Raw genomic sequence first — 24,681 nt, forward strand, 5'->3', positions numbered from 1 at the left:
GGAGAGCGGACAGTCGAACTCATCCCGGGGTCCTCCTGCAGCGCTCTGACCCCTTCGCGCGCGCGCGCGCCTCTGCCTCAGTTTCGCCTCCACGGAAGCGGCGAGCGCCCGCCGCGCCCCTCGGGGGTGTGCCCGGGTCCCGCCGCCCCGCCGGCGGCGCGCAGGAACGGCGGTGCGCCCCCGCCCAGCCGGCGCGCGCGTGGTCTCCGCACCTCGGGTCCACGTGATTTCCCGGCAGCGGCCTCCGGCTCCCGGCACTGCCCCGCAGCTCTCCGCGCTGGCTTTCAGTTTCGTGCGCAGCGCGCTGGGGAAGGAGCGCAGCCGGTGAGTAGCGAGCGCGCCCGGGGGCCGCGGCGCAGGCCGGGTGGGCGGCGCGGGGAGGTGGCGGTGCCCCGGGGCGCTGGGCGGGAGACCCCGAAGGTCGCCGGCTGGCCGGGTGGAAGGACTGACGGACGGGTGGACAGATGGGGCGCCCGGGGCCGGGCGGCGCTCCGCCTGCCGCCCGGAGAAGTTTGGGGCATTGGGTGCGAGCCGCAGAGGAAGGCAGGTCGGGGTCCCCCCACCCCGCCCCCAGGGGACGCGGCTGCGCTCGCCTTTCTCAGCACCCTCGCAACGCCCCTATCACCTCCTGGAACTTTAACTTTTAATTGCTTTTTAAAGAATTAAAAAAAAAAAAAGAATTAAAGATGTGGGAGATGGGTGGGGGGTGGACGAAATACATAAAGGTAATTAAGAGGTACCAAAAGTTTGCTTTGGATACACAAGATAAGTAAGTCCTAGAGACCTTCTGTACAGCATAGCATACAGCCTATAGTACACACACACACAAACACACACACACACACACACACACACACACACACACACACACACACACACATTAATAGAGGGCGAGAGGAAACTTTTGGAGGTGATGGTGGGTTTATGGCATGGATTGTGGTGATGATCTCACAGGTGTGTATTTTCTTGCAACCTCATCAGGTTGTATACATTAAATACACACAGCTTTGTCTGTGTCAGTCATACTTCACTGAGGTGTTTTACAGGAAAGCGGTACAAACTTTCAGTTACAAAATAACTCACGCAGATGAAAAGTAACGTGTATCGTAATGGTGACAAAGGGCAGCTGCGGGTGTACAGAAAGGTGGAATATCCAGGTCGTACACCTGAAACTAATATGACATTGTATGCCGACTGTACTTCGATAATAATTTCTTTTAAGAAGAATTACAGAAGCCACGCTGCTCATTACTCACAATTCAGTCTTTTTAGCCGAAAAATGCTTTTTTGTTACCATGCCACACTTACAGAATAGAGGGAACGCAGTTGGGTTGAGCCAGATGAGAAGCCTCATGTAACCACCACGCCAACCTTCTGCAGCCCATTTTCGTCTCTACCACACCTCATCATTTATCTTTTTAGTTTAGAGAGAAAGAGAGAGTGAGGGAGAAGGGGTGGGGGAGAGGGAGAGAGAGAGAGACTCAAGCAAGCTCCCCCCGCTGAGCGTGGGGCTCTGCCTGAAACCCTGAGATCATTATGACTGAAGTGGAAACCGAGAGTGGCTTGCTCAACCCGCAGAGCCACTCAGGCGCCCCTACCACACCTCATTTTGAAACAAATTTCAAACAGACATCACAGCATTTCAACCGAAATATCTCAGAATGTACTAAAAGATAAGGAATCTTAAAAATAATAACCACACCATCTGAAGACTGTAAGCATTTTAACAGTAATTTCTTCATGTCAAATTTCCCGCCTATTTCTAATGAACATTTTAACCCCATAGTAAGTGAAGACATAGGAACATTTTGTTATCTGCTTTTTTGCACTTTATGTGGTTTTTAGACATTTTTCTCACTCAGGAAGTCAGGACATGGAGTTTGCTGAGGTGGCCGTTTGGGGAGGTATGGGAGAGATCCCTACCTATAAGTTGGGGATCCTTACATTTCCTTTTTAAAAGATTGGGGGTTTGGAGACTCAAAAAACAGTTTGAAGGGACACCTGGGTGGCTCAGTCGGCTCAGGCCCTGATCTCACGGTTTGTGAGTTCGAGCCCCATGTCAGGCTCTGTGCTGACAGCTCAGAGCCTGGACCCTGCTTCGGATTCTGTGTCTCCCTCTCTGTCTGCCCCCTCCCCAGCTTGCACGCGTGCTCTCTCTCTCTCTCTCTCTTTCTGTCTCAAAAATAAGTAAATAAACATTAAAAAAACACAGTTTGAAAATCAGCACTTCCTAGTCTCCCAAACCTGGGGGTGGTGGGATGTGGGATGTACCCCAGGCCTGTACCGAGAGCCTCATCCCTCCAAATTGCTTTTCCTTCTAAGAAGCAATGAGCCCAGAAAGGCACTTGGCTGGGTCCCCCACTGGAGAACACAGCAGAAGGGAAAGCTGATTATTTTAAGGTGCATCCAAGCCTCTCTCCAGTATGCCTTCCTCAAACATGGCTGAACTCTAGTGCCAACTGGCCATTGATCGTGGCCGCCTGCCTTGTCTCCATAGCATGGCACGCAGCTGGGTACCTGGCGGGGTAGGCGGGCAGACCAGGGCTCTCAGCACCTTGTATCTGCGGGGTGACCATGAACTAAGATCTCTCAGAAGCTCAGTTTCTTATCTGTGAAATGGGGATGATAATGTGTCCTGCAGAGGGTGCTTCATGGTTAGATGAGATGAGACCTGCCCCAGGGCGTGGTCAAACCTCAAAAGCACCACACAAGCATGCGGAGTGCCATGGGTCCTTGATGAAGGTGGACGAGCAGAGGAGAAAGTCTCTGGAAGTGTTTCACAATTAAAAAAAAAAAAAAGTTGCAGAGGTGACTGGATGTTTGGCAGGCCAAGTAGTCTCTGCACCTACACCGCCCTGCTGAGGAAAATTCCACAGAACTCCTTAGTATGTTTATTCCTGTCTGTTATGGATTGAGTTGTGTCCCTGAAAAAGATATGTTGAAGTCCTAACCGCCCCCCCCCCCAGTATTTCTGAATGTGACTTTATTTAGAGATAAGGTCGTAGCAGATGCCATTGGTTAGATGAGGTCATACCAGAGTAAGTGGGCCCTTAATTCGCTATGACTGGTGTCCCTATAAGAGAAGAGGTCAGCACACAGTGAGGTGACAGCCATGTGACAACAGACGCAGAAGTCAGAATGATGTATCTATAAGGCAAGGAGCCCCAAGGATTGCCAGCCACCTTCAGAAGCCAGAAAAGGCAAGGAAGGCTCTTCCCCTGGAGGATACTTTGTTACAAGTCTAGCCCAGCTAGGAAGCAAATTCACCATCCCCAAACCTCTCTTCTGCCTTCCACACAGAGTCGACTGAGGGTTAAGCAAATTGATACAAGTGCCAATACTTTGTAAAGACTTTTTTTTTAAATGTTACTTATTTTTGAGAGAGAGGGTGCAGGTGGGGAAGAGGCAGGTGGGGGCAGAGGTCTGAAGCAGGCTGCGTTGACCGCAGAGAGCCCGATGTGGGGCTCAACTTCATGAACCGCACGATCACCACCTGAGCCAAGGTCAGACACTCAACCAACCGAGCCACCCAGGCGCCCCGTAAAAACTTGTTGTAGGTGTTCTAAGGACACAAACTACTGGCGTCCTTTGCCAGGTCTATGTTTGTGTTGCTGGTAGCCCACAGGTCTACCTTGGCTGAAATCTAGTCTGCAAGGAAAAGGCCCAGATGATTTGCGAAGAAACAAAGAATTGAAAAATTGATCACTTTGGCTGTGGGTGTAGGATTTCTAGAGAAGGGAAGATTTTGGGTCCCTCTGGTCACCCTGGAGAACATGTCTCTCCCACACACTGTACTTAAAACCATTGCAAAAGCGGTGAGGCAGACAAGCGCTTGGTTATATGTGGGACTTGTTACCTGTAAAACAGGCATCCTTGTGTAACCTGCATGCTGTCTGGGGTACTTGGGTCCTTTAGAGCTGGGTGAAGTTGGCACGGACCCCCCTTCTGTTCCTTTGGGAAGCCCTAAGTGGTCTTTAGCTCTCTGTGAATCTGGAGGGTGGAGGTAGGTATGATCTTAGTTCTGGCTATCTCTGACCCCAGACTCTTCTTCCGCTCTGTGGACATCCTTTCTCCCTAGTGGACCAAGGCATGAAACCAGTCATTTTCCTGGGATAGGGGGATGAGAGGCCTGGGGAAATGTGAGTTCACTCATTTATGCTGCTTCCAGCCTGACTCTCTGTGATGGGACTCCTGCTCCATCCTTTGGGTCACTCCAGAGTCTTCTGGTAAATTCTCAGACTCAGGAGTCTTCCCCAGAAAGGTTTTGTACAGCCCTTCTTGCTGAGATGTTCTGATGTTTGGCAAAGGAGAACTTCAAAGAGCCTTGAGAGAACATTGGCTTGACCTCAGATCGTCTCTGTTTTCCCTTTGGTTACTTCCAGTCTTTTTTCTATGTGTGTATATTCATATTTTTAAATAGACTCATAGGTAAAAATATACATATACTTTTTAAATGTTTTTATGAGAAAGAGTGAGAAAAAGCATGAGTGGGGGAGAGGGACAGAGGAGGAGAGAGAAAGAGAGAGAGAGAGAGAGAGAGAGAGGAGAATCTTAACAGGTTCCATGCCCAGCACAGAGCCTGATGCAGGGCTCTATTTCATGACTCTGGGATCATGACCTGAGCTGAAATCAAGAGTCAAATGCTCAACCAAGTGAGCCATCCAAGTGCCCCTGGAATTATACCTTTTAAACTACAATGGAATTATATGTTACAGGAAAAGTACATCCTATCTCATTTTTTAAATTATTTCATTTTTTAGAAGCTAATACATTCATATAGTAAAATAATATAAAACCTACAAATAGGTATATAATGGAAAGTAACTCTCCCTCCCTCCTCTTTCTCCCAGCCACCTGATTACTTTCCTGAAGGCAACCAATGTTATTAGGTTCTTACGTCTCCTTCCAAAGATACTTCAAGTGGGCCTTTACAAATATATATATATGTGTGTGTGTGTGTATAAATGTGTATATATATATATGTGTGTGTGTGTGTGTGTATGTATACACACACACACATATATTGTATATATACAAATATATATATTTTCTCCCCCTTCTCACGAATAGTGGTATGCTCTAGATAGTGTTTTTTATCTTTTTTGTTTTTGGGGGGGGGTTTAAAAAATGTTTTATTTACTTTTGAGAGAGAGCACAAGCAGGGAAAGGGCAGAGAGAGAGGGGACAGAGGATCCAAAGCAGGTTCTGTGCTGACGGCAGTGACCCCAATGCAGGGCTCAAACTCAGACTGTGAGATCATGACCTGGGCCGAAGTCGGATGCTCAACCGACTGAACCCCCCAGGTGCCCCTTTATCTTTTTAAAAATGTAATGTAATTTGGAAATCTTCCCACATCACCACAAAACAAAAATATCTGCTTTTTTCTTCTTAGCGGCTAAATAGTATTTCTCTGTTATGGTTGTTCCACAATTAATCTAACCGTTATTGGGCATCTAGGGTGTTTCCTGTCTCTTGCTGTCCCTAACAGTGCTGTAGTGAATATCTCTGCTCAGTCATCATGTGTGCGTATTCTCACATATGCAACATTTGCAAGGCCAAAGGGAATATGCAGTTTGAGCTTTAATGAATATGGCAAATTACCCTCCTTACGTGTTGGACTAATGTTCACTCCCAGCAGCTATGCGTGAGGGGACCTGCTTCCCACACCCCGCCCCCCAAACACACGTGTTATCAAACTTTTCCATATTTGCAGACCTGCGAGATGAATAATGGTGTCTTTCCCCCAGTTTCTCTTATCTTTTCAAATATTTAAGTGTCATTTGTAGTTCTTTTTCCATCATCTGCCTCTTCGTACCCTTTGTCCACTTTCCACTGGGTTGTTGGTCTTTTTCCTACTTAGCTGTAAATAAAACCACTGTACATATTAAGGAAATTGGCTCGTTGTCTGTAATATGAACATACTGGAACTTTAAGTGGCCACATAGTTGTCCATAGAATGGCGGAACCATATCCACTTTTTTAAGCATTGGTCTTGTTTTCTTCTACTACATGTGGACTGTTTCCTTTCTTTTATATGAAAAACAAAATGTGACATTTTAAATTTTTTTTCATGTTTTTAAATTTATTTTTGAAGGAGAGAGAGAGAGACAGAGCATGAGCAGGGGAGGAGCAGAGAGAGAGGGAGACACAGAATTCAAAGCAGGCTCGAGGCCCTGAGCTGTCAGCCCAGAGCCCGACGCGGGGCTCAAACTCACGAACCGTGAGATCATGATCTGAGCCGAAGTCGGACGCTCAACCGACTGAGCCACCCAGGCGCCCCCAAAAATGTGACATTTTAATTCTTTCCACAGCCCCCCTCCCGCCCCCGCCCCAGATTCCTCTCAGGAAGGGAAGTATTTTGGGGAAAATACCTTGACAGGATTGGAGAGAGTGGGGCCTGGGTACAAAGTGGTCAGCAAGGACCAGGGTGTGGGGGATGGGACATACTCTGCATGGAACTTGTGAGTGGGGTGGGGGTACTAGGGGTGGGTACTGTATTTGCTCCTAAGAGAAGGGAGGAGAGGGAGAGAGGCTGGGCCACCCAGGGAGGAGACCCCCCAGAAACTTCTTGGGGGTAGGATGGCCAGAGGGCATTTTTGGTGGGGTGATGCCCCCTTCTCCACGTAAGGGGGGTACCTCCAGCACAGATTCCCGCCTGGCTCTACCCAGCGATCAATTGCCCGCTCGGCACAAGTTTCTGTAACATGTCAGGTCCTGTGCTGGGCACTCGGTTACAGCCGACAACACGACAAAGTCTCACTGATGTGCCAACAGAAAACAGGCAACGAACAATTGCACGGAGATGTGCGGTTGTGGAGAGGCGGTGACCGTGGTAAAGAAAGACTAGGTAGGCGAGGGGGTAGGCGGAGGGCGCAGGAAAGGTTGTGTGTGGAGACGCCAGGCGTGGCCTTCTCATGAGGGGCACCTGGGACAACTGGGGGGAGTGAGGCAGGGAGCCATGAACCATTATGGTGTCTGGAGGAAGAGGGAACCAGGCAGAAGCTGTAGCAAAAAGCAGAAAGGAGGAGGAAGAGGGGAGGGAGAAAGGGAGGGGAGGAGAAAGAGGAGAAGTTTAAAGTCCTCTGTGCTCACAGTGCTTCTTGTGAGTGAATTTTTTGCGTGTAATTTAACAAAAGTCTGGACCTGCACTGGAGGCGACCTCATGACTACAGCCTCCCATCCCCTCCCCTGCGGGGAGACCTGGACAGACCCTAATCTTCCCGAGGCCACAGTATTCCAGGTGGCTTGGTGTCTGAGCCAGTGCATCTGTATCCGGAAAGGTGTCTGACATCCAGCGCTGTGATGACCATCCTGGCAGCTAGAGCTTTTCACATTCTGGATTATTTCCTTAGGCTATGTTCTCAACGTGGACTTTTTTTTTTTTAAGTTTACTTATTTATTTGGAGAGAGAGCAAGTGCTCTGGGGGGGGGGAGGGGCAGAGAGGGAGAGAGAGAGAGAGAGGAAGAGAGAAAATCAGAAGCAGGCTCTGAGCACTGTCAGCGTGGAGCCCGATGTGGGGTTTCGACCCCATGAACTGCGAGATCATGACCTGAGCAGAAATCAAGAGTCTGCTGCTTAACTGACTGAGCCACCCAGATGCCCCTCAGGGTGGACTTCTAAAGGAATATATGGACTTTATGAAGTTAAAATACACATAACATAAAATTTGCCATCTTAACAATTTTAACCACTTAAAATATTCAGTGGTGTTATGTCCATTCACACTGTTGTGCAGCCATCACCCCCATCCACCCCCAGAACTCTTCATTTTGTAAAACCAAAACTCTATGCCCATTGCCCAGTAACTCTCCAGCAACCCCTCCCCGGTCCCCAGCGTCACCACTCTACCTTCTGTCTCTAGGGATTTGATACTCGATGTACCTCATATAAGTGCAGTCATACAGTATTTGTCTTTTTGTGACTGGCTTATTTCACCTAGCATAATATCCTCAAGGGTTAGCCATATTGTATATTGCAGGATTTCCTTCGTTTTTAAAGCTGAATAGTATTCCTCTGTACGAATATGCCACATTTGGCTTGTCCGTTCCTCCATTGATGGACACTCGGGTTGCTTCCACGTTTTAGCTGTTGCAGATAATGCTGCTGTGATCATGGGTGTACAAATATCTCTTTGAGACTCTGCATTCAGTTCTTTTGGGTGTATGCTCAGAAGCAGAATTGCTGGGTCATATGGTAATTCTGTTCTTAGTTTTTTGGGGGAATCACCATCCTGTTTTCCACAGCGGCTGTAGCAGCGCTCAGGCATTCCAATTTCTCTACGTCTTCGCCAGCACGTGTTGTTTTCAGTTTTGTGTTTTTTGTTTTTTTTTTTTTTTTTGATAGTAGCCATCAATGGCACTTACTGGCCATTCATAGGCCTTTTTTGGAGAAACATCTCTTCAAGTCCTTTGCCCAATTTTGAATTGTTTTTGTTGTTCAATTCCAGGCATTTAGTTTTGTTATTGAATTTTAGGCATTCTGTATATATTCTGATGATAAATCCCTTATCAAATACATGTTTTTCAAATAGTTTCTCCCATTCTGTGGGTTGCCTTTTTACTCTGGGGCTAGTGTCTTTTGATGCACGGAAGTTTTAAAATTTTCATGAAGTCCAAAAGTAAAATTTTGTGAAGTCTAAGATATATATTTGGTTACCTGTGCCTTTGGGATCATATCCAAGAAATCATTGCCAAATCCATGGTGGTTCAGCTTTAGTCCTATGTTTTCTTCTAAGAGTCTTACTGTTTTGAGTCTTGTAGTTAGGCCCTTGACCCATTTTGAGTTAATTTTGTATGTGGCATAAAGTAAGGGTCCAATTTCATCCTTTTCTGTGTAGATGTCCAGTTTCCCCAGCACCATTTTTTGAAGACTTCCCTTTCCCCATTGAATGGACCTGACACCTTTGTAAAAACTCATTTGGCCATACATGCCAACGTTTATTTCTGGGCCTTCTATTCTATTCCATTAGTCTATACAGTTAACCCTTGAACAATGTGGGGGTTAGGGGTGCTGACCTCTGGGCAGTCAAAAGTCCGTGTATAACTTTTTGACTCCCCACCTACTGATGGCAAACTGTTGACCAGAAGCTTTACCAATAGCATAAGCAGTCGATTAACACATATTTTGTATGTTATATGTATTCTATACTGTATTCGTATGATAAAGTAAGCTAGAGAAAACAAATGTTAAGAAAATCACGAGGAAGAGAAAATATATTTACAGTACTGTACTGTACTGTAAATTGATAAATTTTGTATTTATCAAAAAAAAATCTTGTAGAAATGGACCCATGCAGTTCAAACCCATCTTATTCAAGAGTCAATTATATGGCTATTTTTATGTCAATACCACATTGTTTTGATTTAGTTTGTAGTAAGTTTTGAAATCAGAAATTATGAGACCTTCTTTTTCAGGATTTTTTTTTATTTTGGCTATTTGGGGTCCCTTGAGATTCCATATGAGATTCCTTTTTAAGATGGGTTTTTCTGTTTCTGCAAATCACATCATTGGGGTTCTGGTGGGAATTTTCTTGAATCTGTAGATTGCTTTGGATAATATTGACATTTTAACGTTATGAAGTCTTCCATTCCATGAACCTACAATGTGTTTCCATTCATTTATGCTTCTAATTTCTTTTGGTGATGTTTTGTAGTTTTCATTGTACATGGTTTTCGCCTCGTATGTTACTTTTTAAGTATTTTATTATTTTTGATGCAATTGTACATGGAATCATTTTTGTAATTTCCTTTTCAGATTCTACATCGTTTGTGACTAGAAATGCAACTGACTTTTGTGTGTTGACTTTATATCCTGTGACTTTGCCAAATTCATGCATTAGTTCTAATGGTTTTTCTGTGAAGTCTAGGATTTTCTACATGCAAGAATATTGTATATCATCTGCAAACAGAAAATTTCACTTCTTCCTTTCTGATTTAGATGCATGTTGTTTCTTTTTCTTACTTAATTTCACTGGCTAAAAATTCCACTACTATATTGAATAGAAGTGGGGAAAACAGACACCCTTGTCTGTTCCTTATTTTAGAGGAAAAGCTTTTAATCTTCCACCACTGAATATAATGTTTCCTGTGAGTTTTTCATTCATGGATTTTATTATGTGAAGTTTTTCATTCATGGCTTTTATTATTATTATTATTTTATTTGTATTATGGCTTTTATTATGGCTTTTATTATGCTTTTTATTATTTTTTGAGTTTTAAAATTTTTTAGTATTTATTTATTTTTGAGGCGGGGGAGGGGAGGAGAGGAGCAGAGAGAGAGGGAGACACAGAATCCGAAACAGGTTCCAGGCTCTGAGCTGTCAGCACAGAGCCCAATGTGGGGCTTGAACCCACAGATTACGAGATCATGACCTGAGCCAAAGCTGGATGCTCAACCGACTGAGCCACCCAGGTACCCCCTTAGTTTGTTGAGTTTTAAAAAAAATAATGAAACCATGTTGAATTTTGTCAAATGCATTTCTGCATCGATCGAGATGATTATGTGGGGGTTTTTTCTTCCTTTTGTTGATGTGGTGTATTCCATTGATCAATTTTCATGTGGTAAATCATCCTTGCATTCCAGGAATGAATCCCACTTGGTCATGGTGTATAATCCTTTTAATAGGCTTCGCATTTGTCTTGCTATTATTTTGAGTATTTTCACATTAATGTTTATAAGGAATATTAGTCTGTAGATTTCTTATAGTGTCTGTATCCTGGCTTTGGTATCAGGGTTATGCTGACCTCATAAGTATGTTAGGAAGTGCATCCCCCTCTGCAATTTTTGGAAAAGTTTGAGAAGAATTGGTATTAGTTCTTTAAAGGTGTGATAGAATTCACCAGTGAAACCATCAGGTCCAGGGCTTTTCTTTGTTGGGAGACTTTGGATTTCTGATTTAATCTCCTTATTAGGAGATTACAGGTCTATTCAGATTTTCTATTATTCATGAGTTAGTCTTGGTAGGTTGTGTGTTTCTAGAAATTTCTCCATTTTATCTAGGTTTCCCAATTTGTTGAAATATAACTGTTCATAGTACTCTCTTATAATCCTTATTATTTCTGTAGAATTGGTAGTAATGCTACCACTTTCAATTATGATTTTAGTAAATTGAATCTTCTCTCTTTTTTTCTTTATCTTTCTAAAAGTTTGTCAGTGTTGTTGATCTTTTTTAAGAGCCGACTTTGGTTTCATTGATTTTTCTCTATTGTTTTTCTGTTCTCTATTTCCAATACTTCTGCTCTAATATTTATTATTTCCCCTTCTCTGCTGGTTTTGGTTTCAGTTTGTTCTTTTTCTAGTTCCTCAAATTATAAAGTTAATCTGTTGATATGAGACCTTTCTTGTATTTTAATCTAAGCATTTATTTAACACTGCCTTCACTGGATCCCACACATTTTGGTATGTTATGTTTTTATTTCATTTATTTCTAAGTATTTTCTAATCTCTTTTGTGATTTCCTATTTGCTCTATTGGTTAAGTGTGTGGTTTAGGGGAGTCTCAGTGGTTCAGTTGGTTGAGCATCCAAGTGTGGAGCCTGCTTGGGATTCTCTCTCTCCGTCTCTCTCAACCCCTCATCCCCTCCTCCCTCCTCCCGTTCTCGCTCTCTCTTATAGTAAATACACTTAAAAAAGTGTGTGGTTTAATTTTGACAATTTTGTGAATTTTCCAATTTTCTTTGTTATTGATTTCTCTTCATCTCATGGTCAGAGAAGATACTTTGTGTGATATCTATCTTTTAAAATCTATCAAGACTTGGGGCGCCTAGGTAGCTCAGTCTGTTTAAGTGTCTGGCCCTTGGTTTCAGCTCAGGTCCTGATCTCATGATTCATGAGATCAAGCCCCATCTTGGGCTCCACTCTGACAGCTCGGAGCCTACTTGGGATTCTCTCTCTCTCATACACACACGCACACACACACACACACACACACACACTCCCTCTACCCCTCTCCTGCTCACACACCCACACACTCTCTCTCAAAATAAATAAACTTTAAAAATAAAATCTACTGAGACTTAATGTGTGGCCTAAAATATGGTCTATCCTGGGAAATGTTGCTTGTGCACTTGAGAAGAATGTGTATGCTGTTGTTGGGTTGAGTGTCCTATATATGTCTGTCTAGTTGGTTGATTGTATGCTTAAGTCCTCTATTTCCTTATGTCTCTTCTTCTGGTTGTTCTGTCCATTATTGTGAGTTGGGCATTACCATCTCCAAATATTACCGTAAAACTGTCTATTTCTCCATTTTGGTGGTCTGTCGTTAGGCATGTAATGTTTACAATTGTTACATCTCCTGGCTGTGTTGAAGCTTTTATTATTATATAATGTCCTTCTTTGTCCCTTATAACCGTTTTTGTTTTAAAGTCTATTTTCTGTGATATTAATATCGCCATTCCTACTCTCTTTTGGTTATTATTTGCATAGAATATCTTTTTCCATTTTTTTACTTTCAATCTGTTTTTGTCTTTGTATCTCAAGTAAGTCTCTTGTAGGCAGCATATAATTGAATCATGTGTTTTTATCCATTCTGCCAATCTCTGTGTTTTGTTTAGAGAGTTAATCCATTTACATTTAACATGATTACTGACAAAGAGGGACTTATTTCTGTCATTGTACTATTTGTTCTTAATATGCTCTACAGCTTTTTTGTCCCTCACTTCTTGCATTGTCTTCTTTTGTGTTTAGTTAATATTTTGTAGTGAAATGTTTAAATTTTTTCTCAATTTCCTTTTGTCTATATTCTATAGCTTTATTCTTTGTGGTTGCCATGAGAATGACATTTAACATCCTGAAGTTACAACATTCTAATTTGATTTTATAGTAGCTTAACTTCAGTAGCATACAGAAACTCTGCTTCTTTACAGCTCTGTCCCTACTCCTTTTGGTTGTTGATGTCACAAAATTACAACCTTATACATTGTGTACCCCAAAACATAAACTACTAATTCCTTTAAATATATTCATTTCCTAAATTATGTGGAAAACAAGATTTAGAGTTTCCAACCAAAGTTACAATGATACTAGCTTTTACACCAATAATTGTTTTTCTTTAAATATACTAGACTCTTAAATCCTGTAGAAAGCAAAAAGTACAATTACAAACCATCATTACAATACTAGATTTTATAATTGCCTATGTATTTACCTTTGTTTCTCCATACAGCTTCAGAATAATGTGTAGCATCTGCAGGACTTCCTTGAGCATTTCTCGTAAGGCAGGTCTAGTGCTCATAAATGCCCTCAACTTTTGTTTATCTGGGAATGTCATGATTTCTCCCTCACTTCCAAAGGACAGTTTTGCCAGATGCAGGGTTTTTCGTTAATAGGGTTTTTTTTTTTTCCTTGTATCACTTTGAATATATCTGCCCACTGTCTTCTAGACTCCCAAGTTTCTGATGAGAAATCTACACATAATTTTATTGAGAATCCCTTGTATGTGATGGTCTGCTTCTTTCTTGCAGCTTTCAAGATCCACTTTGGGTTTTGGCTTTTGAAAATATGATTATCATGTGTCTTGGTTGGATTCCTTTGAGTTCACCTTACTTGGAGTTTGTTGCACTTCTTGAATGTTTATATTCATGCCTCTCATCCAATTAGGGAAGTGTTCCGCCATTATTTCTTCAAATATTCTCTCTGCCCCTCTTTTTTTCCCCCTCTTCACCTCTGGGACTCCCGCAGTGTGCATGCTGGTCCACTTAATGATGTGCAGGTCCCTTAGGCTCTGTTTGCTTTTTTTCAATCTTTTTTCTTTATGTTCATCAGCTTCGATAATTTCCATTGCCCTGTCTTTAAGTTTACTGATTCTTCTGCCTGTTCAGATCTGCCTTTGAATCCCTCTAGTGAATTTTCCATTTCACTAATTGTACTTGTCAGTTTCAGAATTTCTTTTTGGTTTCTTTTTATCTCTTTATTGATTTTTTTTTCATTTTGTTCACATATCGCTTTCTTGAATTTCTGCACCTATTTCTTTAGTTCTTTGAGCATTTAAGACAGTTTTTTAAAGATTTTATTTTTAAGCAATCTCCCCACCCGGTGTGAGGCTGGAACCAACAACCCCAAGATCAAGAGTTGCATGTTCCACTGACTGAGCCAGCCAGGCTCCCTTTAAGACAGTTGTTTTAAAATCATTGTCTGAGATATCTGCCATGAAGTCTTTCTCAGGGAGAGTCTGTTGGTGTTTTTTTTCCCCCTTGAATGAGTCATACTTTCCCGTTTCTTCGTATGGTTTGTGATTTTTTTGGTTGAACACTGGACATTTGAGTATAATAATGTGGTGTCTCTGGAAATCAGATTCTCTCCTTTCCCCAGAGTTTTCTGGGATTTTTGTTACTGTTTTTGGTTATCATTTGTGTGTGTGTGTGTGTGTGTGTGTGTGTTGTCTTTGTGCTGACGAGCAGTCTGAGGTGTAAATCTAATGTCTTCCTGTGTTTTTGCTGAGGTTTCCTTGGGCATATGTGGTCACTTTCTAATTTTCTCCTTATGTACAGATTCTGTGTCCTAGTCTTTAATGTCTAGCTCCAGAAAGGGGAGAAGGGAAAAATAATGGTGGGATCAAAGGGGTCTAGCCCTTTAAATCTCCTAACAGTTTAACTGGAGGGAGAGGATTTTGCAACAATGAGGGGAGGTACAACAACAATGACTACCTGCCTTTTTTTTTTTCTGCACCTGTGATCAGAAGCAATAATCAGCAATCAGAGCACAAATCTCCAATATTTGGAGGACAAGGTCCTTTTTACTCACCCTGATTCTTCCAGGCTGTGTGCAGGCTGCTTCAGGAACATATGCACAGCTGTCTGACATGAGACCAGGTTTGGGGTATGGAGAGCCGCTACTGTGCTTAGAGCTGGAATTGACCAAAATTAACCACAATTTGCCACCCAGGCCTTCCCCTGGAAGCGGAAAGTCTTCTTCAAAGACTTCAGAGCTCCCCAACAATTCCATCAGACAGATTGTGCCCGTGCAAGTGTTGTCTAGGTGGGGAGAGAGAGTCCTGGTGCTTCCCACTCTGCCATCTTCCAGAATCCTCTCCTTGACCTTTATTTTTAAATTGTTTGTTTCTAAATTTCTCTCCTGTGCAAATGTAGAGGCTGCAGGCAGCTGGGAAATGGCATGATGCCCCAACACCCATGTCCTTGGTGGAGGGATAGAGCCTGTACCGTCACCCAATCCCCATCAGTCCTTTGCCTTGGTGATTCTTTCCGCTCCTCATGGCAAAATGGAGGGAGCATTCCAACCCTGGGAAGCTGGTCCTCTGAGGCATTTGGATCTTGTTGTAAAGAGAAATAATTTGCTACTTATGTGTCTTCGTGGTAGTCTCTTCCCTGAGTTCTTAAGGGTGTCCTGCGTATTGCTGGGCCTCAGCATCCTCCTCTTGAAATGGACAGGTCAGTGTTGCCCCAAAGAGAGACATATCCAGTAGGAGTCAACACGATTATTTTAGGAGGTGTGCAGTCAGGGCTTTCATCCAAATTGAATCATAAAGTGAGAACATTGTCATCTTTTCAGTTCTCATTAATCCTTCCTGATTAGTCAAGGAGAAAGTCTCCGTTGGTGCTGAATTAGTGCTTCTCACACTCCTGGTCTCCTTTTCAGCAACGGGAGTCCAGGCCCCAGGTCAGAGCCCTGGGCAGGTGGTAACTTCTTCTAGTTCAACAGCACCATTTTTTTTTTTTTTTTTTTGAGGGTTATCTTCTGTTCATGGTGAGCCATAGTTTAGAAATAAAGTTAAATGGGAGATGATTTTTAGAAAAGTTTTAAAGAAGTGACATTCTTCTGATTCTCGGATCAGGCAAAAATGTCCTCCACTATGGGTAAAGAGTCATAGAAATTGTATGCCTCTCCCTAATGGGTGAAATCGTGAGATATAAACTTTAAGTTTTATTTTTGCAATGTTTAGGACTTCTTAAGTGACTGGTTATTTTTTGTAAGCAGAAAAATAATAAAGATCTATGGAAATGGGAATTTCCTTTGGAAAGAAGACCATTCGTTGAAGGTAGTATGGTGCTTCAGTTAGTAAAAAGTCTCTGGATAGGTCTTATTTCACCCATTTATTTAAAAATTGTCCGTTTTTCACTGAGGTATAATTAACATAGGACATTATATTAGTTTCAGGTGGACAACTTAATGATTCAATATTGATATATATTGCAAAATGATGTCCACAATAAGTGACATCCATCCCTACCCATAGTTACAGAAAATTTTTTTTCTTGTGTTGAGGACTTTGAAGATCCGTCTCTTAATGATTTTCAAATATGCAGTAGAATATTATGAACTGTAGTCATCCTGCTGTGTATTATATCCTCATGATGTGTTTATTTTATAACCAAAAGTCGGTACCTTTTGATTTCCTTCACCCATTTTGCCCACCCCCACCAGCACTCCTTGGCAACTAATCTGTTCTCTGGATCTTTTGGTTGGTTGGTTGGTTGGTTGGTTGGCTGGCTAGGTTTTTTTTGTTTTTGTTTTTTTTTTAACTCCATGTGTGAGTGAGATCCTATGGTATTTCCCCTTCTCTGACTGACTTTGTCCCGCAGAAATTCCAAAACTAAATTCCTTTGGGATTCTCACCAAAGGATGGTTGGAGACAAAGAGGGGATTTCCAGACCTTGGCTTCCTTTCCAGTTTGGTGGAACTGTGCTGAGCCTGGGCCTGTGTGAGAGCAGCTGGGAGAGCCACAGAGCCTGCCAAGGAACAGGCTGGAGGCGGAAGTGTTAGTCATTGGGGGATACCCACAGGGTTTCGTCTAAATACGGCTGTCTTGGTGGCTTTCCTGTCCCCAACCTTTCAGAGGGCAAGACTCACTTGGGTCTGGTTTACTGGAGAAGCAGGGTGCCAAGTGCAAGGGAACACAGAACCAGTCTCCCCCAGCTGGGAGTGGAGAACTGGTGTCATCGTGCCTAGAATATTAGTTCCCAAGCTTGTCAGCACATGAGAATCACATGGGGAGCTTCCAGAAGTACTGATGCTGATGTTCCACCCCTAGAGACAATGCTGGTATTGGCCAAAGGGTGTGGCCCTTTGGAATTTTTGAAAGCACCCCCCCCTCCATTATTCTAACGTGCAAAAAAATTTGTGAACTCCTGACGTGACCTGACAGATCCCAGGAGAGCCTTCTGGAGGCCCAGGAACATGTTGGGTAAAAGCCTCATGGAGGCGTCACCAGCCACTTCATGTGGGTGCTGGGCCCAAGCTGCCAGGGCTGAGTAGGAGAGGCAAGGCCACTACCTGGTCCCCTGCTGGCTCTAGGGCACCCCGATCCCAGAGGAGAGCTCAAGCCTTTTGAGCAGGAAGGTGGTGGGGGTGAAGGAGGTGACTTAAAGCCTAGTGATACGGGCTGGGACCCAGATTCCCCAGTTTGCAGTGAGGAGGAGAGAGGCCTCGTTGGATTTGGGACAGGTACCACCCAGGCCTGAGGGCCAGGGTGTAGGCTTGGGCTGCTCCACCCTCTCTGGATCCCTCCCCACCCTCCACGCGTGCACCCCACCCCCTAGAGGGGCTGCAAGGCCAGGAGACCTTTGTTCAACTGCTGGCTCTCTAGAAGTGGCCTGGGCAGATCCCCTCACTGCTGGGAGCCTCAGTTTCTGCATCAATAAAGGCCTGTAACTGAGTTTAAGTCCTGGAGGAGCCTGACATTGTGAGGATAATGAAGGGTGGTTTTCAAAGGAACAGTCACCCCCACGTCCTCATCCCCCCACAGGGGTCCTGTGTCAAGGACCCCTCTTGTCTGCTCCACTGGCTTTTGTGGTTGAGGGAGGAAATGGCTGCCAACATCTTTCTTTCTTTATTTTAATGTTTATTTCTGAGAGAGAGAGAGAGCAAGTGCGCGCACGCAAGTCGGGGAGGGGCAGAGAGAGAGGGAGACGCAGAATCCAAAGCAGGCTCCAGGCTCTGAGCTGTCAGCACAGAGCCCGCTGCGGGGCTCATGAACTCATGAACTCATGAACTTCAAGATCATGACCTGAGCCTAAGTCAGATGCCCAACTGACTGAGCCACCCGGGTGCCCCTTCTGCTAACATCTTTCTGAAGGTGTCCCCCCAGGGAACCCTCCAGTGAAAAGAGGGCCATTCCTAGGGTGGGGCTGCATCGGCCTTCTAGAAAGAGCCCACTGGGTCAGTCTGGGTCACTGGGTCATGCACCCAGGCTCAGACATCCTCTGAAGCCTGAGACTGTAACCAGCCACCCTTCAGGGAAGGCAGAGGCCCAGATCTCGTTACTTCTTTCAGGGCTTGGCATTGGGCATTCTGAGAGGGCTTGAGGGCCTCTGTGGGTCGGGTCCATCCCAGGGTCCCCAGGCCTGACTGTCCACTCAGTGCTGAGAAGCCAACTTCAGCGGCATTTTTCTTTCTCACTTGCGGGATATTTCTGTCCAAGTGTCTAAGGTTTCTGTCCTGACAGAGGGTGCCTTTCACATGACCCCACCAACCACGGCCTTTCTGGGGCTGAGGTTAAACCCAAACCCTTTTTTACCTCTGTCCCTCTCTCCTCACTGGCCACCCTCAGCCTCCCCCTTCCATCCTCTCTTCTCCCACCCGGGCCCAGGGGCAGAACCCAGGCCTGCCGGTGCTCTGTGGACGAGGCTTCTGGCCTCCCATGGGCCCTTCTCCTTGGCCTGACCCTTCCCACCAGCCCCGGGAACAGGGAAGGCAGGTGGGAGACCCCCTGGTAGAGACAAGGAGACGGGACCCAACCAGCCAGTGGACCCGTCAGTCCCCTGTTTCCCTTTTCTACCCAACCTTCTGGGTGCTCCCCCATAATCCATGCCTGGGGAGTCAGGAAGAGGGAAGAAGCCAAAGGAACATGGCTCAGAAGCTTCGGACTCAAGCTGTGTCCTCTTTGCTATCCCTCCCTTCCTTCTTTGGACCCTTGCTACGGGCTGGGGCTATGGAGGAAACAACAACAACGCAGTTGTAATCATAGCTAACATGTCTCGAGCCTGTCTAGTGGGCCGGAAGCCATGTCAGGGATTTTGCCTGCTTCATCTCCCAAAAACCTTGCCTGGTAGATATTAGGACGCCCGTCACAGACACTGTTGGTGTTCCCTCTCACTCACCTGCTTTGCCCCTAGCCAGCCAGTGCACCCATCCCCCATCCACTGTGGTCCCAGGCCACCAACATCAGCACCCTTCTGGAAGGGTTGCCGTTGGCTAACAGGAATTACTTCATACAGAGATGCCTCCCTCCCCCACACCATGGGTATGACCCATAGCCAATGACTGACTGATATGGGGGTGTAATGACCCAGCCTCCTTGCCTCTTAACAGGACAGACTCTGTGGCATCGTTCACATTCCAGAGCTCCCCCCACCCCGTCCCACCCCACGTGTTAGGCTGAAGCAAGACTTCCCTTACCCTCTCAATACATAACTTTTGCAGGAGCCCCTCTTGTCTTGAGCTCCGCTTCTAGAAGCCTGATCTACAACATCCCCATTTTACAGATGGAGAAACTGAGGCAGCAAGAGACTGAAGTAACCTTATCAAAGCCATATAACTGACAACTAGTAGAGACTCAGATCCAGGGCCCTGGTGCAAGGTGTCTGCTCTTATCTGGAATCAGGCACTGCCCCTGCCCTCAAGGTATCACCAACACGCAGAGGGAAGCAGGTGGGCCAAGAGAAAATGACAGGGCACAAGATCTGCTGTGGAGGAGAAAGAAGAGAGCGCTAAGGGGTGAAGGCCAGTGGCAGGGGGCGGGGGCATGACAAGGTCTCGGAGGGCAGACGGGAAGACTTTCTGGAGAAGAGAGCAGGAGGAGGAGTTGCACAGGTGAGAAGAGACAGGAAGGGGCACCGCAGGGAGAGGAAGTCATGTGATCCAAGCAGGAAGATGGGGAGGTGGGGCTGTGAGCGCTGCCCATGGGCAGGGCGGCAGGTGAGTGAGAGGGCCAGGAGGTGGCCAGCAACCAGGTGGGGAGGGACCATTTATTTATTCATACTTTGAACCTTTCCTGGTGGCCTGACGTGTACCTACTCTGGGGCAGGCATATTAGCATGCTGTGACTTTATCTGAGAGGTGTTGGGACGCTGATAGGAGGTTCAGACAGAAACGAGGCCAGACCAGAGCTGAGTGTTAGAGATAGCTCTGGCCACAGGAATGTGCACGCGTGATATGAACGCTGTTCCGTGTCATCCCACATCCCTCAGCCTCTTCCCTCTTGATGGCTGCGTGGAACTTAACCAGTTTCTTTTCAATGGTCAGTTAGGGTTGTTGTTTTTTTTTTCCAAACTTTTACGGTTATAAACAAGGGCACATTAAGTATTCCCGAACATAAGTTATTCTGCATGTTACGAATGTATCTGCGAGCTAAGTGCCTGAGCATAGAATTGCTAGGTATGGTTATGTGACATTTGAAGTTTCCATAGATAAAGTTGTATTCGTACATGCTCCCACTAGCAGTGCATCAAAATGCCTGTTAATTCACAACCTTGCCAGCTCTATAGTTTGACCATCTAAGAGCTAGAAAATGGTATGTCTGTTGTAGTTTTAACATGTATCTCTTTCATTTCCTGTGAAGTCAAACATCTTCTCATAAATGCTCAAGAGCTATTTGTATTTCCTTTACGGCAAACTGTTCGTGTTCTTTGCCCACTGTTCTGTCAGCTGCATTGGACTTTTTTCTTATTGATTTGCGGTAACTCTTGATATATTAAAAACATTCAATCTTTGATAACTTGCGGATATTTTTTCCAGGTTTTCATTTCTCTTTTCACTTTATTTGCCATGTTCTTTGGCAGTACAAAAATTCTAATTTGTATCTGATCAATTTCATTCCATTTTTCTTTTATGGTGTCAGACCCTAGACCCTCTCTACTCCGAAATTATGTCGATAGGCTTTTCCAAAAGCATGTGTTTCTCCAGCACTTAAAAATTTTTAAGTTCTTTGTTGTCAAATCTAGCACATAGGAAAAAATGCAGAAAATTCAACAAGAGCTTCATGAGTTGTTGTAAATTGAATACTTGTAGTCTCCTAGTACCTTTATGGTTTAACTTCTTACATTTAAATTTTGGCCTCATTTAGACTTTATTTTGGCATAATTCGAGGGACAGAAATCCATATTTATTGAAAAAGAATAACTTTTTAAATGTCATGGAATATTTTAAAATTTGTCATATGCCAAGCAAAAAAGGAAAATTTCAACATATTTCCCTAAAGCAGAAATTGCATAGAACTTATTCTTTGCACGGAACGGTAAAAAAAAAAAAAATAATGGCAAAGGTTTAAAAAATATCTCACCCCTCTATTAAATGACTCAGTTTAAAATTATAATCTACTAGTAACGTGATATAAATTTGATATAAACTTGACATAAATTTATGGAAATTTGCCAAAAGTGTTCTCTCTTATTATTTTTTTTTTAAATTAAAAGACTAGAACTGATTTAAACAATAAACTGACTCATAAGCTTAACAAGGAACACTCTCAGTAAATCAGGGAAGATAAGTCAGGAGATTAAAAAATTATAAAAGGAAAAAAGGAAAAATTCTACAGAATTAATAAATGAACATGAAAGTGTGTTTTCTCTTTTTAAACATAAGAGATAGCAGCTGCTGGCCCATCTAATAAGGAGAAAAAGACAAAGCAAAATAAACTAAATTAAATGTGAAAGATGCAAGATTTCTAAGTATAGGAAGATATCATCTGCAACTGTGTGCTCTATTAAAGTTTGAACATTCTTGGCAAAATGCAGTTTTCTCACAAAACATGAAGTGCCAAAAGTTAATAAAAAATAAGTGTCAAATGAAAATTTTAAGTTGTCAAGTTTGATTTTTTTTTTAACCATTCAAACAATTTGAACAGCGTTGAAAAGGACTTTGGCTTTCACTTGGGGTCAGGGGGGCGGCTCTGTGTGCCGGAGGCACCTGCCTTGGGTCACAGTGTGACAGTGATACCCAGGCCCTCCATGGAGGATGTTGGGGCAGGGAGGAGAGGCACCAGGTCTGCTGGTGCAGGAATCCAGGTGAGAAATGGTGGTGCCAGGTTCCCATCTTTGGCCTGAGCTCGAAGAAACAGGAGGCCGCCCTTCACTGACCTGGGGACGGTGGTGGTGCATGCAGGCAGTTTGGGAGGGGGACAGGGAGGCCAGGATTGCCATTGGGAGCGGGGGACATTTTAAAATGCATACAGGACATCCAAGAGGCGTAGTTGTGAGAATTGAAACCGCTGAGGCCGAAAGGCCCTTGCCTGGCACTGAGCCTGTATTCTTTGTGCTGAATGTTTAGTTCTTTCCATTGAACGTGGCGTTTGGTCCCCATAACACACATGCAAACGTTCAACTAACATGTAGAAGAAAATATGTCCTCCATATGTATGAATTACTTTTTGATTTGAATGTTTAGCCTCTCTCTGTCATACTTAATGCACGTGTTTATCCTTTTTGCTTGCCTTCCTACCTCTATTTTAGTTTTATTATTTAACATAATGGAGGGAACTGCCATTTCTATGAGCCAACACTGATAATTTCTTGGCCCATTTATCACCATGTATTTATCTTCCTTACACATTGGGGAAATGTCTACTCTCCTTTTTAATGTAAATGTCTTTACGGTTTTGTTTGTTTGTTTGTTTGTTTGTAAAAATGTGCCTATTAAAAAGTTTGAGGGGCACCTGGGTGGCTCAGTCAGTTAAGTGTCTGACTTCAGCTCAGGTTCATGAGTTCGAGCCCCACAGCAGGCTCTGTGCTGACAGCTCAGACCCTGGAGCCTGCTTTGGATTCTGTGTCTCCCACTCTCTCTCTCTCTGCCCCTCTCTCCCCTGCTCACGCTCTGTCTCTCTCAAACATAAACATTAAAAAATATTGTTTTTAAAGTTTGAATGTCAAAGTGGTCCGAAAGAGTACAGCGTAAAGGGTTCTCCTTTGCCTGTGTTCTCCACATCCCCTCCCCGGACATAGTCCTGTCACCAGTTTGTTGTATAGGCCTAGAGTGGGTCTCTGTGTATGCAAATACACACACATTTGAATTTACTTATAAGGATATACTTTGGAGCTTTTTTCCCTTGGCGTAACATTTTTATGGTTCCTCCTCGTAGCATGTGTCCGTACTTTGCTCCTTTTCATTGCCGAATCACATTGTGCTGTGTAGATGTACTATATTTTGCTTCTCCGTTTGTAAGCTTTTGGACATTTGCATGGCTTCCACTGTTGGGCTGTTACGGATAACAAACATTTGTTCGCACGTTTTTGTGCAAACGTCTGTTTTCGTGTCTGCTGGAGGGAGATCTGGGAGAGGAATTGCTGGGTTATGTGGTAACTCTCGGGGGTAACATTTTAAGGACCTGCCACACTTTTCCAAAAAGTGGATGTGCTCCATTTCACGTCCCCGCCAGCAGTATATAAACTTCCCAGGTCTCCTTATCCTCACAGACGCTTGTATGGTCCTTTCATTCGTTATGGCCATTCGGGGGGAGGGGGTGTGTGAAATGGCAGCTGGTTTCCATACAGAGCATTTTAACTTAATTACTTAATTAAAAAAATAATTCCTTAAATTTAAACCACTTGCATTACCGTGTGTGTTAATACTATGTGTTTTTCCATATGTCTTCTCTTAATACCATCGATTCGCTGGTGAGTTTTAAGTGAGTGTGGAGCTAATTTGATTCCATTCCTGTGGCCAGTTTTTTTCTATTTTTAATACCGTTCCATAAAGTGTTAATGATCGGTGCTTTATAAGATGTTTTACGATGGTTGGAAGCCTCCCCATTATTGCCTGCCTCTCCCAACAAATAGTCTTTGATATAATTGCCTTCATTTTTTTCTTGTTTTATCTAATATGTTTATTATGAAATACCTATTATGAAATATTTAAGGCATATGAACACTTGTCGTGTCTGCCCTTTTTTCTCTAAATGACTGTTATTGTAATTTTATCAAGCTAGCCAAAGTATCCTGCTGTAATTTAAGTGATTCTGCCTTAAATCTACATATTGACTTAGAGGGTTTTTTTTTTCTTTTACTCTCTCTGGTCACAGGCATGTTTGTCTTAGTCATTTCGGGCTGCCGTAACCGAACACCCCAGGCTGGGTGGCTTACATGACACACATTTATTTCTCATGGCTCTGGAGACTGGGAAGTCCCAAGATCAAGGTGCCAGCAGATCCAGTATCTGGTGAAGCCACTCTTCCTTTGTAGATGGCCACCCTCTCCTTGTATCCTCGTGTGGCAGGGACCAGAGAGGAAGCAGGCTTTCCCCTGCCTCTTCTTGGAAGCTCTCTGAACCCATCATGAGGGCTCCGTCCTCATGACCCAAGAACCAAAGGCCCTGCTTCCAAATACAGTCACACTTGGAATTTGGGCTTTAACATATAAATGGGGTGTGGGGGGGAACACAAACCTGTCTAGTTACCTTTTTTTTTCAAAGATTTTTTTAAGTTTATTTATTTTTGAGAGAGAGACAGAATGAGCAGAGGAGGGATAGAGGCAGGGGTGCGGGGGTGGGGGGGACCCAGGCTCCAAAGCAGGCTCTGTCGACAGCAGGGAGCCCCATGCAGGGCTCAAACTCACGAACCCGTGAGCTCGTGACATGAGCTGAAGTCGGAAGCTCAACTGACTCAGCCACCCAGGCGCCCCTCTGTTACTTACCTTTGTTATGTGAGAGGGCGCCATATTTATGTGGGTTTACCTAAAGCCCTGGGGCTTGGTAAGTTACAGTCCTCACTTCATAGACACACTGTCAGGGCACACACTC

At 44.1% G+C, this 24,681-nt stretch overlaps 1 protein-coding gene across 13 annotated transcripts in view; it reads left to right on the forward strand.

Moving 5' to 3' along the window:
* The first annotated feature begins 214 nt into the window (after window positions 1-214).
* NLRC5 (NLR family CARD domain containing 5) overlaps window positions 215-24,681 on the forward strand; it is an 88,542-nt gene continuing 64,075 nt past the window's right edge. For 11 of the 13 annotated variants that reach the window (XM_078438788.2, XM_078438780.2, XM_078438783.2 and 8 more), the window contains exon 1: window positions 216-324. The gene's annotated coding sequence lies outside the window, so the exon portion shown is untranslated. Of the gene's footprint in view, window positions 325-24,681 lie in introns of all 13 variants that reach the window. The other 2 variants (XM_078438793.2, XM_078438782.2) reach the window with 1 other exon arrangement.

Source organism: Panthera onca, chromosome E2 (assembly GCF_046562875.1).
Source record: "Panthera onca isolate mPanOnc1 chromosome E2, mPanOnc1 haplotype 2, whole genome shotgun sequence".
NCBI lineage: Eukaryota > Metazoa > Chordata > Mammalia > Carnivora > Felidae > Panthera > Panthera onca.